This window comes from Lontra canadensis, unplaced genomic scaffold, assembly GCF_010015895.1.
Source record: "Lontra canadensis isolate GAN:19392208 unplaced genomic scaffold, GSC_riverotter_1.0 scaffold38, whole genome shotgun sequence".
NCBI lineage: Eukaryota > Metazoa > Chordata > Mammalia > Carnivora > Mustelidae > Lontra > Lontra canadensis.
In genome coordinates, this window is record NW_022631032.1 from 10,727,366 (window position 1) to 10,739,891 (window position 12,526).

A 12,526-nucleotide genomic window follows, 5' to 3' on the forward strand; every position below is an offset into this window, starting at 1 on the left:
CTGTCAAATAAATAAATAAATAAATAAATCTTTTAAAAAAAGAAATTAATTTTTATTTATTATCTCAGGAGAGAGCCTGCCTCATTGTTGAGAAGCTCTTGTTAATAATAACTTTAAATTGCATAATTCTTTAAAGTTTAAAATGTAATTAGAAACCAGTTAAAAAACATTGAGCTGAAATTTTCTTGCCTGCAATTTCACCTATCAGTCCAGAGTCTGTCTTTGTAAACAGCGTGGAACAAATCCTTATTTGCCATCACTTGATTTCCCTAGTTCTTCTCTCCCCAACCAGAATGCTCCTGCTCACCCTTTCCTTACCATGTATCTCTTATTACCCTGGGCAGTTTTTTTTTTTCTTTTTTTAAAAAAGGACAGTCTATCAAGAAGACAGGAGACAATGGGAACTGGTGAGGATGTGAGCAACTTTTACGTTGCTGGTAGGATTGTAAATTGGCCAAACCATTACGGAAAACAATATGGAAGTTCCTCAAAAAATTCAAAATACATGGAGCACCTGGATGGTGTAGTCAGTTAAGTGTCCAGTCTTGGTTTTGACTCAGGTTGTGATTTCATGTGTTGTGGGATAGAGCCTTGCATGGGGCTCAGCACTTAGCCGAATTTGCTTGGGATTCTCTGCTCCTTCTGCCTCTCTCCTGCTCATGCACTCTCTCTCTCTGAAATAAATAAATCTTAAAAAATATTCAAAATATATCTACTATATGATCCAGAAATTCCACAACTGGGTATCTATCCAAAGAAAATGAGAACAGTATTTCAAAGAGATATATGCGTCTCTACGTTTATTGCAGTATCATTCACAATAGCCAAGATATGGAAACAACCTGAATTGTCCATCAATGGGTAAATGGGTAAAAATATGATTTTTTAATCCAATGGATAAATGGATAAAAATATGATATATCATATCTATATTATATATAATATACTTATATATATATAAAATATTATTTAGTCAGGAGAAAGGAGGGCTTCCTTCCATTTGTGACAACATGGATGGATCTTGTGAACATTATGCTAAGTGAGATAAGTCTGACAAAGATATGTACTATATGATATCACTTACATATGGAATATAAAAAAAGCCAAACTTACAAGAATGTAGAGTAAAATGGTGGTTACCAGGGGATGGTGGGGGGAGATAAGATAGATGTTGTTTAAGGGTACAAACTTGCAGTAAGTGGTAAACAAGCCATAGAGATCTAATGCACAGTATAATGAATATAGACAATACTGTACTATGATCAAATTTCCTAAGAGACTAGAACCTAATTATTCCAACCACTGAACAGATCATTGGATAATTATATACTGTGATGGAGGTGCTAAATAAATATCACTATAATGACAATCATGTTACAACATGTAAGTATATCAAATTAACATGTCATGCACCTTAAATTTACACTGTTATGTCAAATATACTCAATAAAAAATAAAATGTCCTGGTGATGGCAAAGAAAAAAAGAAAAAGAAAGATAGAAAGCCTCTAACTTGTAGACCCATTTTCAAACCAGTAAGACTACGGTTGTGTTTGAAACTTTTCAGCATGTAGCTCAGAAGCACGACGTCTTTTCAGGTCACTTTTGGCTTATGGTTGAATGCAAAGGTGAGAACCCTGGACTGGCAGTGCCATTGTGTGCCAAGACTCTGGGGTCTTGGGCAAGTTAGCTCCTCAGATCATCAATGTCTTCTAAAGTGGGAATAATTGTTAGCTAATAGAGTTACTGTGTGGGTTAAATGAGACGTTGTACTAAAATGTCTCATGTCTAGGAAGACTTCAGTAAATGTTAGCCACTGTTAATTATTTTATTGGCCCTACTTCCAGAAAAGGAGATGTCCCTATAATCTTGGCAAGGTCACCATTGACCTAAGTGGAAAGTTCTAGGCAAATTACCACAGAGAATCTTGTTTTTTATAAATGTATTTATTAATTTTATAATTCAAAACACCCTTACAGCCCCCACATTTCTCCCCTTGCACCTTATTGAGATTGACATGTAACATTGCATAAAGTTAATGTATACAGTGTGTTGATTTGATATACTTATATATTGCAAAATGATGACTACCATAGTGTTAACTAACACCTCCATCAGCACAAATTTTTCATATATTGAGGAGAATACTGAAATAATATGTTTCAGTTCTTGTTTCTGCTTCCTTCCTCTAAATTATCTCACCAGTTCCCTGTTCTATACACAGATAATAGAGAGGGTATGAGCAGTGGGGGAAAGGGCCTGCATCTTTTCTTTTCTATGAGACTTTGCTTAACAGGCTTATCTTCCTGTCACCAATTTTGAAAAATTTGAAAAAGTCCAAGATCTTGGGGGAAAACTGCTCCATTTTACTTTAGGTTTAGTTTTAAATTATTTTTTATAATGAGAAAAATCCAATGTTAGCACAGTGGCATTGAAATGAGATAGTCTCATATATTGCTGGTGGGAATATGAATTGGAAGGATCTTTTCAGAAAGCAATTTAGCAACAAGTGCCAAAATCCTCAAGAATGTTTTTACCATTCAGCCTACCAATTTATTTCCAGGAATTCTTCCTAGGGAAAGGTAATAAAGCACTGAGAAGGATCAATAAACAAATATATTTAAAATAGCTTTGTTTATAACCGGGACAGCTAAAAAAATGTTTGAAAATATGGCAATAGTTACCTGGGTGGCTCAGTGGGTTAAGCCTCTGCCTTCAGCTCGGGTCGTGATCTCGGGGTCCTGGGGTCGAGCCCCGCGTCGGGTTCTCTGCTCGGCGGTGAGCCTGCTTCCCCTTCTCTCTGCCTGCCTCTCTGTCTACTTGTGCTCTCTTTCTCTCTCTCTGTCAGATAAATAAATAAATAAATAAAATCTTTAAAAAAAAAATTATGTTCTATCACCAGATGGACTATTATATAGCTAATAAAAATGTTTCTGAAAAATACGTAAATGTATGAAAACTTCTGATTATAAAATATCAGGCTAAAAAAGATATAAATCATATTCAGACAATAGTTTCTATTGTGTAAAATAATCCACAGAGGAATAAAGAATGGTTAGCAATATAGATTCAAGATTCTCTGTGAATAAAGAATGGGTAGTTTTTAACTTTCTTCTCCAAATTATTATGTATCTTCCAAGTCTTCTTCAATGAGCCTGCATATATCTTGTAATATGAAAAAGCCAATATAAAAAAGAATTAAAAAAGACCTTATCACTCAAAACTTACCTTTTATGTTTATCAGTATTTTAAATCAAACAGTGAAATGTTGGTAAGTCTTTTTTGGAATATGAATATATTTATTAGGATGCGTACAAGAATGACACACTAGTACTGTCTCTTCTGTGATAAAGAATACATAAATCTGACCCACATTGTGGCAGGAAATAAGAGTCAAGGCTCTTAAGGCTGGTACCAAGTGTCCACTGAGGCCATTTCCATTCACCAGAGAGGATGTTCCCTTGGATTCCAACATCTCTGCCTTGGTTTCAGTCAGGTCTCCATAACCTGCCAGACTTCTTCATTCCAGCATCAGTTGACCCTCTATTTTCTGGCCATTCTGGACTCCTTCAAGACCTAGTTTAACTGCCCCATGTCTCACTCACCCAGGAAGCCTCTGGAATTCTGAGGTGCATTTCTTTCATGTGCTGCTTCTCTGCCACCCTCAGGGCATGGTTGGGAGTTGAGGGAGAAGGGTAATTTCATCACCTTACCCAAGCAAATAGCAGGAGTATATTAGCAAATAGCACTTGAACATACACCTTACAACCTCATAGGGTGCATGCTTTCTCCCCAAATGATGCATAATCTCTTGGAGAGCAAACATGTACAGAATGACTTTGTAAACCAAGGCACAAGGGATGAAAGGTGCATGGTGTTTAATTCTGCCTCGCCCTATGCACAATAGGAAATAAGCGCCTGAAACCTGGAACCAGAGCTCTATCCTGGCTCTCCCCTGCCTTCCAATGGTATCGCCACTCAACTTCTGCCTGTTCTCAGCATTAGGTCAGTTTTCAAAAGAGAGGATAAGATGAGAGAGATTGAGAGTAGAATGGGAGATTGGGGTGGGGTGGGGGAGTAACATATAGATAACAACCCGCAAAATAAAACAAAAGCAATACAAAGATGCAAAAACCAGATTTAAGACTAGACTATAACAAGAGAAGGCAGCTGGAGACTCTGCATGCTAACACAGACACAACCCTAGGGGGGTGGACTCAGTGATGAGTGGAGCAGAGGCCCCCAGGTTAGGCTAAGAACCTTTCAGTGAGTACTGAATGGACTGGGTCTGCTGCTTCAGCTGTGAGCCTACTTTGATGGTGACAGAACAGGCAATGGCAGGCCTGGAAATCCTATAGCCCTAGGGTCTGCTAGGAACGGGGGTTCACAAACACGCAGGACACACTTTTATCCTCTCACAGCAGCGCAGGGTGCGGGATGATCTCCAGGCGCTCAGTGTCTGCAGCCATCGTGATGAACTCAGAGATGCCTCTGTGGAGGGTTTTGGTGGCCTCATTGGCTCCTTTCTGAAGCTGCTTGTAGTTGCATGACTGCTAAACAAGGTCCAGTAGTTTCTTATTTATTTATTTATTTATTTATTTATTTATTTATTAATAAAGATTTTATTTATTTATTTGACAGACAGAGATCACAAGTAGGCTGAGAGGCAGGCAGAGAGAGAGAGGTGGAAGCAGGCTTCCTGCTGAGCAGAGAGTCCGATGAGGGGCTCCATCCCAGGACTCTGGGATCATGACCTGAGCTGAAGGCAGCAGCTTTAACCCACTGAGCCTCTCAGGCGCCCCAGTCCAGTAGTTTCTTGGTGAGAAGGGTGTCTTAGAGGACGTAGGCCTTTGGGTTTACATCAGCTTCCATCACTGCATCTCCCTGGATGGTCTCCTGCCCCACACTGCAGGGACACAGAAATGACCCACCCACAGGGAAGCAGGAAGTGGCTAGTGCTAAAGTCTTTTTAACCAAAAATAGCAGTCACCTACCCTTTTATTCATGCTTCCTTCTCCATCCTGGAAAAAAGGAGTCATTTAAAAATTTCTAGGTTCTTTTTATGGTATTTGGTCTATGTATCTACAGGTGTTCCTTGTTTAATCACATTTACACATTGAGCTTATATTACAGTCAATGAAGATTTTAGCATTCTCATCTATCCTGTTGCCCTCTCTTTTTCTTCTCTCTATATATGCATCACAATTTTTAGTTAAATACCTATGCAGTGTTGTTATAATTGTGAAAATATTTTTCCTTGCTTTGCAGTGCAGGGTATTATAATAAATCGTAAATTGCAATGTTACAATGTATTATAGTATGGAGTGTAAATGTTTCCTTTCTTGTATAACTCGTGGTTTTTCTTAGAATTCACTGTTGTCTTCTTTTTTCATTTGCTTAATTTTCTTTGACTCATGGCTGTTTTCCAATACCCTCTAACTCTCAGTAAACCACCTCTCAATATAACTTGTCACATGGTAAAATTCTCAGTTCATCTCTTTGCTCTGAGACATCCCACCTGAAACCCTCTGCTTTCCAGATTACCCTGGATTGAGTTCTAGAGTCTCTAGTCCTGTCCTATAGCCTGGCAATTTCTGTGCTATTATCATGGAGATTCATGATCCTATAGTAGATACCATATTTCTAGGATTCCATTTCTTTCCATATCTTTTCTTCATTTTGTAAGAATACATCCACTAGAGAAAAGGTTCATGAAAGATAAAAATTTGATACCTTGCCTGTGTGTCAATTGATTTATTCTATCTTCACTTTTGATTGATACATAGAATTCTACATTGAAAACCATATTCATTCAGTTGCTTTTGAAAAGGTTCATGGCTTCTTTTGCTTAATTCTTTGTAGGCAAACTGCTTTTTTGAAAATTCTTTGGGTCTTCTCTATACTCTTAAATTTTATGATAATGTGCCTTGGCAGGGTCTTATTTTATTCACTGGAAAATACTGAGCAGGTTCATTCAATCTAAAAACTCAATGTCCTTCACTTCTTAGATGCTTTCTGGTATTTTTGAAAAACAATATCCTCTTCAAAATCTTTTTTTTTTTTTTAAAGATTTTATTTATTTATCTGACAGAGAGAGAGAGAAAGCGAGAGAGAGAACACAAACAGGGGGAGTGGGAGAGGGAGAAGCAGGCCTCCTGCTGAGCAGGGAGCCTGATGTGGGACTGGATCCCAGGACCCTGGGATCGTGACCTGAGCTGAAGGCAGACACATAATGGCTGAGACACATAGGTGCCCCTCTTTTTCAAAATATTATCTGCTTTCTCCTCTTGGAACTCTTCCTCATTGTATGTTGGACCTCCAGGAGGGATTTTCTAATTTTATTTTCTTTGCACATCCATTTTCCCCTCTTCTTTTTTGTTCTACTTTTGACCATTTTGTTAACTTTTCAATTTTGGCTAATCATATATATAATTTCTAAGAGTTCTTTTCCATTTTCTAAAATATGTTACCTTTATCTCATGGATATAGTATTTTTTTTGAAGAACATTAATTATGACCCTTTGTTAATGATATTTCTTCTGTTCCTAGCATTGCCTCTGTTTCCTTCAAATTTCACTTTGTTGCTTTGTTTTTGGCCCATGTTTTCATGGTAATATGTTGCTATCCACTTATATTTAAGAGTGAGTTTCTAAAAAGTTTATTGAAAATTCTGTGTATGTGGTGATAACATGCTGGAATTTGGGTGGGAAAAATGTCAGGAAGGGTTCCTCTCTTCAGTGATTTTCAAGTAATCCTCCCTTCCCATTTTCAGTTTGGCATCTCACTTTGTACCTCTTCTGTTCTAATTGATTCAAGTCTAGAGTTCTCTTGTTTAATTTTTCCAGAGAATATACTTCCAGTACCCTGGGGGTAAGAAACTAATTACTTGACTCTGCTGTGAAATGATATGAACTTGGAGAGTCTAATTGCTTCTTATATGGACTAAACAATCCCTGTTTTCAGTTTCTTTCTACCCTGTTTTTCTGGTGTACATGTTGCTTAATTGAGTCTTTCTGAGGTTGTGTGGTTGAATCGGCTTCCTTCTCACTAGTTGCCCTCTGCAAATAATTACGTTTACCTTTCTTTTCCTCTCAGTAATTTATTTTACTTAACCATCTGCTTTCCAACTCTTTATATGTTCTACCTCCGTCAATGAACATGAGATTTGTTTGCTTATTTATTTTTTCTCCTTGGTATTTGGAAGTGATTTTCAAGCAGGGAGAGAGGGGAAAACACCTTAATGTCACTTTTTAAGGTAAGAAAATGGTGTCAGAATGGAAATAATCATGTCTTGGGCAGCCAAAGGTAGACTCTTTTTCTCATGTCTCCTGCATTTTAATGGGGACAGTAAAGGACCAGCTAGTTCAGGGCAGAAAGAAAGAACAGAGGTAAGCTCTATATTCCTAAACGTAGTGACAATATGCATCCCACGCTCAGAAAAAAAAAAACAAAACAAAACAAAAAAAAACGTCGTTTTCTCCTCTCATTTTCTAAATTCCCAAATTCAGGGGAAACTTGTATCCCAGGTTTACATGCACTCTGCAAGGTGTAAGTGATTCTGTTTCAGGTGATTCCTGTAAATAAAGAGAATAGGACAAGTAAAGTGATTTTTGTACATGAACTACCTTTCTAGATGCCCAAGGGAGCTTGCTTTAAGAGTAGTAAATCCTTGTACAATGTGTAGGTGGAATTTTTAGAAAGGTTTTTCTTAAAATATGCCACATTCATGCAGGCACAGAAGAAACACCCAGTAGACAGTCTCTTCTATAACAAAATTCCAAGCTGGGATTTCCTGTTGGCTCTAAAGCAAAAAGTGTTCATTAATACAATGTGGATTTGTGCCACCTAAGAGAAGCACTCCCTCAGGCAGATACTTTCCTGTGACTGCCCTGTGTGGTTGCTTCAGTCCAGGGTGTCACACCCATAAGAATTTTTCATATGAATATTAAATAGCAGTCTCATATCTGTGTTGGGAGTAGAGACTCTTTATTCTGAATAATCTTGAAACCATTTATAATATGGGAGTGGCAGAACATATTACAGTTACTAAGTACTTTCACATTTGTCTGGAACTCAAAATATACAGTTACTAATAGAGTTAGAATCTGGAACTCAAAACAGACCTACTGCCTTAATTTACTTCTTATGTCTGTACATGTGATTCTTAGCTTATGTCTCATATTTGCTTCTTTCTATCTTAAAAGGCCATCTAGGTATTTTGAAAACTCTGAGTTAATAGAAAGAGTTAGGGAATCTTAAATATCTCTAAATAAATTATTTTCATTTATGTCTATAAACAAAATCTCACATTTCAGCAGCAAAAATATAAAGAGGAAGGAGGCAGAAAAAAATAGGGAAAGGGGAGAGAGAAATCCCTTTCTTGAGGAAAGGAGTTGTTTCGTGCATGAGGGCGGAGAATGAAGAAGGAGTGGGTGTTTGGCTGATTCACATCCTGGGACAAGCACTCCCTTCTTGTGCTTTAGTGCCTTACATTCAATCATTAAATTCATGCAGGAGTCCTGCAAAGCACTGCAAAGGTATTGATATACCCAAATTGTAGATGAGAAAACTGAGGCTAGCTATTTTAAGTAAACTGCCTATAGTAATTCAAATAGTAAATAAACCTTTTATGTAAATAGTAAGAAAAAACAAGCAATAATAGCAACAACCACAATAAAACTAGTCAAGTTTCTCTAAGACTGTTATCAAGGCTTGGGGAAGCAACATGGGTAAATTAAGCCATATCACTCAATGAATAACTGCTTAGTGCCAGTACTGTATTTATACACTCCCAAGTATGTAGGAAATGGAGATGTTGATGTCATTGAAGTCAACAGTGAATGTTTTCTTGACTAAATGTCCACCGAATTACAACTTTTTTTTTTTTTTAATTCAAACCCATGTGGAGTTTTTTTCTTTTTTCTTTTTTAAAAAATATGTTTACAGTCTTATAACAATAGGGTCTTGCTGTTATGGAACAACTTGAAACCTGACCAGACCTAATTATCTGTGAATTCCTATTGCAGAAAGGTGAGAAAAAAATTACTGGGCCATAGTCAGGATACTTGGATTTAACCCTCTTATCTTTGATAACTATATGATTATTATAAAATTGTTTGACCTCCTTGAGTCTCAGCTTTCTTATTGGTAAAATGGAGCCATTAATATATGAGATCTGTTCCAACTCCCGAACTATTAGAGGACATCCTTCCTTCTGGAGAACTTTCTATCAGGAGGAGTCTGTGGATGGTAAATTCTACTTGACATTTACTAAGCCCTTTTAGTCAGGTAGGGCCTTGTTATTTTTGTTAATTTTTGGAAATTTTATCTACACATTCATGTATTTAGTCCCCTACATTCTCTTTATTTTCTTTTCCTAAATTCCTTTTAGTCAGATGATGAAATTTTTGGATCTTTTAGTCTTGTCTCTTCATTTAGTTTTCATACTCTTACATCTTTATTCATTTCTGTTGCATTCTGGTAAGATCCCTGCACTTAAGCTTCCAGCTCATTAATCATTCTTTGCCAAGTACATTTTTCTCTGTAGACCTTCTTTTGAATTTCTTCCACAATCTCATTTTTAATGCCTGTGACCTCTAATTGATTATTTCACAAGAATACACAAATATATACATATAGACATACACAAGCACTATATTTTTTCACCTATTTTTGAGGAAATTAATTGAAGTTAATCTACTGTCTTGCTCTACTAAGTGCTATTAACTATGCTTTCTTAGGTAATATTTCCTCTATTTATTGAGGTTACTTCCTCTCATGGTGTTGGGTTTCATCAAATGTTTGGTAATTCTTGTTTGAGAAAACACATTTTTTATTGAAATAACATGTTAGTAAAGTATCTTCTAATAACCATGCTGGAAAAAGTAAGATCTCATTAGAAACTGTGGGCAATAGTCTCATGGTTCATCTACCTCTCTGATTTCTCCTTCTTCAGTTTTCCCTTCCTTCTGCTATGGTCCTCATGTTATAGCTTATGTTCCACACATGAGTGAAACCATATGACAATTGACTTTCTCTGCTTGACTTACTTCACTTAGCATAATCCCCTCCAGTTCTATCCATGTCAATGCAAATAGTGGGTATTCATCCTTTCCTATGGCTGAGTAATATTCCATAGTACGTATGTGCCACATCTTAGACTATAAACCCCAGGAAACAAACTGAGGGTTTTAGAGGGGAGGGAGATGATAGGAGGGGAGTAACAGGGTAATGGATATTAAGGAGGGCATGTGTTGTGATGAGCACTGGGTGCTATATGCAACTAATGAATCATTGAACACTACATCAAAGACTGATGATGTACTATACAGTGGCTAACTGAACATAAAAAAAAAAAAAAGAAACTGTGGGTGATTTCCAGAAAGATGCAGGGCCCACAAGATTATTTTGAAAATGAAACCATAATTCCCAAAATACGCACAGAAGAAAAGGTTGCAAAGGCCGGAGTGGCAGGGACTATGAGGGCTCCTCCTGCAGTGGGAACAAGAAGGATTGCAAGAAAAATAGGAAGGTGATTTTCCCTCTAGGGGTTCTCATGCTTCCTGGAATCTTAGGATGACATTTTAATGATGACATCAGCCTTCTGTGATAACTTGCTCTTGGACCTTAGTTCTTGATAATATTTATTGGTTCTTCTCTTCAGAGCTTCTGTCCCACATCTCTCTTGCTCTTCTTGTTGCTGAGCCCACACCCCTCATCTCACACCCTCAATGACATGGATTTCAATATTTGATCATTTTTAGGGCAGCTGCTGTATAATCAGAGTAAATATGCAGAAGTGTGTGACAGGGAGGAGAGAAAATGGGCCTGAAACCACAGACCCAGTTCTTAGTCTCAGGACTGAATCTAATTTTTGTTAGGTTTTGAGTTTCTGTTGTTGTTTTTTTTTTTGTTTTTGTGTGTGTTTTTTTTTTTTTGGCATTGAATGTAATTAATGTTCCCAGAAGATGAGGGTTTACATAAATTTTATGTTCAGAAATTTTAAATAAAATGTAATTTTATGTTGTCAAAATCCCCTACTTTATTCTAGCCATGTGAGACCTAAAATATATGTTTTGCTCAAATGAAATATTAATGTCTTTAATATAACATATATAATTAGATAAATGTAAGTGTGAAATTAGGAAAAAATGAGCTGTGCATTAAAATTAATTATAGTTTCTTTAAAACTATGTCAGTTAAACTGTCATATTATCATTGAAGATTAATCACATGAGTTAAAAATTGCTAGAGAAAATTTAGGCATTACAAGCAAAGTTATGAAGATAATCAAATAATATTCTTTAATGGAAAAAGTCACTCCAACTCCAGATTCTGAATTTATAAACCAAACAGATTCAGGTCAAGTCCTCTGAAGGGAACAATGAAGGAATGAGCTTGGGGAGAATCTGGTGGAGGGGAGAATGCACAAAGCCAAAGCCTCTTACAAGAGAATCTTCCCCTGACTCAATGAAGTTTATTTATGCTCCTCTTTCCAGCCTCATACCCATAAAGGAAAGAAACTTCCCTGGAATTTTATACCAGGAAACTGGTTGTGTTCTGAAGAGCACTGGACACAGATTTAGGAATTGGGATTCTAGTCCTTATTCTTTCACATGGTTGCAGGGGGAACCTGAAGGTATCCTTATGTCTTGGGACTTACCTCACCTTTCATATAGAATGAGAAGACAGAGTCCCATGACTTTTCTTCTGGGCTCGAGGTTCTAGAATTGAATTACCAAACAGAAGCATACCTAGACATTTTTAGAGAATTTAGATATCTAATTTTCCCTTTTAGTTTAAGTAGAATTATAAATAAAAGAAGTCTGTCAGTATCCCAGATTTCAGAGAAACAAAAATTATTTCAATTCTCCTTCCATGGCTCTGGCAATGTGCTGTCGGATTTCAAATCCCAGATCATTTCTGGCAACCCCTAGAAGAAAGAATTAAAAACTGTCCCCTAATCAAACACTGAGGGAGTAGTTAAAATTTAAGCCTTTGAATTCATAAGAAACCCCATCCAAAGTTGATTATAGATAGTGAAGTTGATGGTTTGGGTGAAAATGATGATGATTCTTTCTTTCCAGTGTTTTCAGTCTTCCCTCATGTCTCCACACTGATCTTTCTTCTCTGTCTTCTCTAAGATTTATCTTTACATCTCACCTCACCTTCATTTAAATCTACCTCCCTTTCTGGCGGATCCCAGATTTCCAACAAACATGTATTGTCAGGATCAAAGGCAAAGACATTTCCATACTAACCAGCCACCACTCAGTGAACTTCATAGTGTATCCAAGTTGTTTGGTTGGAGTGGAGTTCTATAATGAGCATACTGCTGGAGATCTCACTCTTCTGCAAAAGCTCAAGGAGACGGTGAGCTGACAGCTGTATAACTCTTACTGAAATGGCACGTTTTAAAGGGTGCTTTGAAGCTAATAGAAGGAATGAAGAAATAGTTCACACATGCTGTCTTTCCACATTTCACCTCAAAACATTAGATATTATTATTTTGTTGGGTTAGCAAGGAG

General features: G+C 36.9%; 1 pseudogene; it reads right to left on the reverse strand.

The window, feature by feature from the left end:
- Positions 1-4,251: 4,251 nt before the first annotated feature.
- LOC116874589 lies at positions 4,252-4,871 on the reverse strand (annotated as a pseudogene).
- Positions 4,872-12,526: the final 7,655 nt, after the last annotated feature.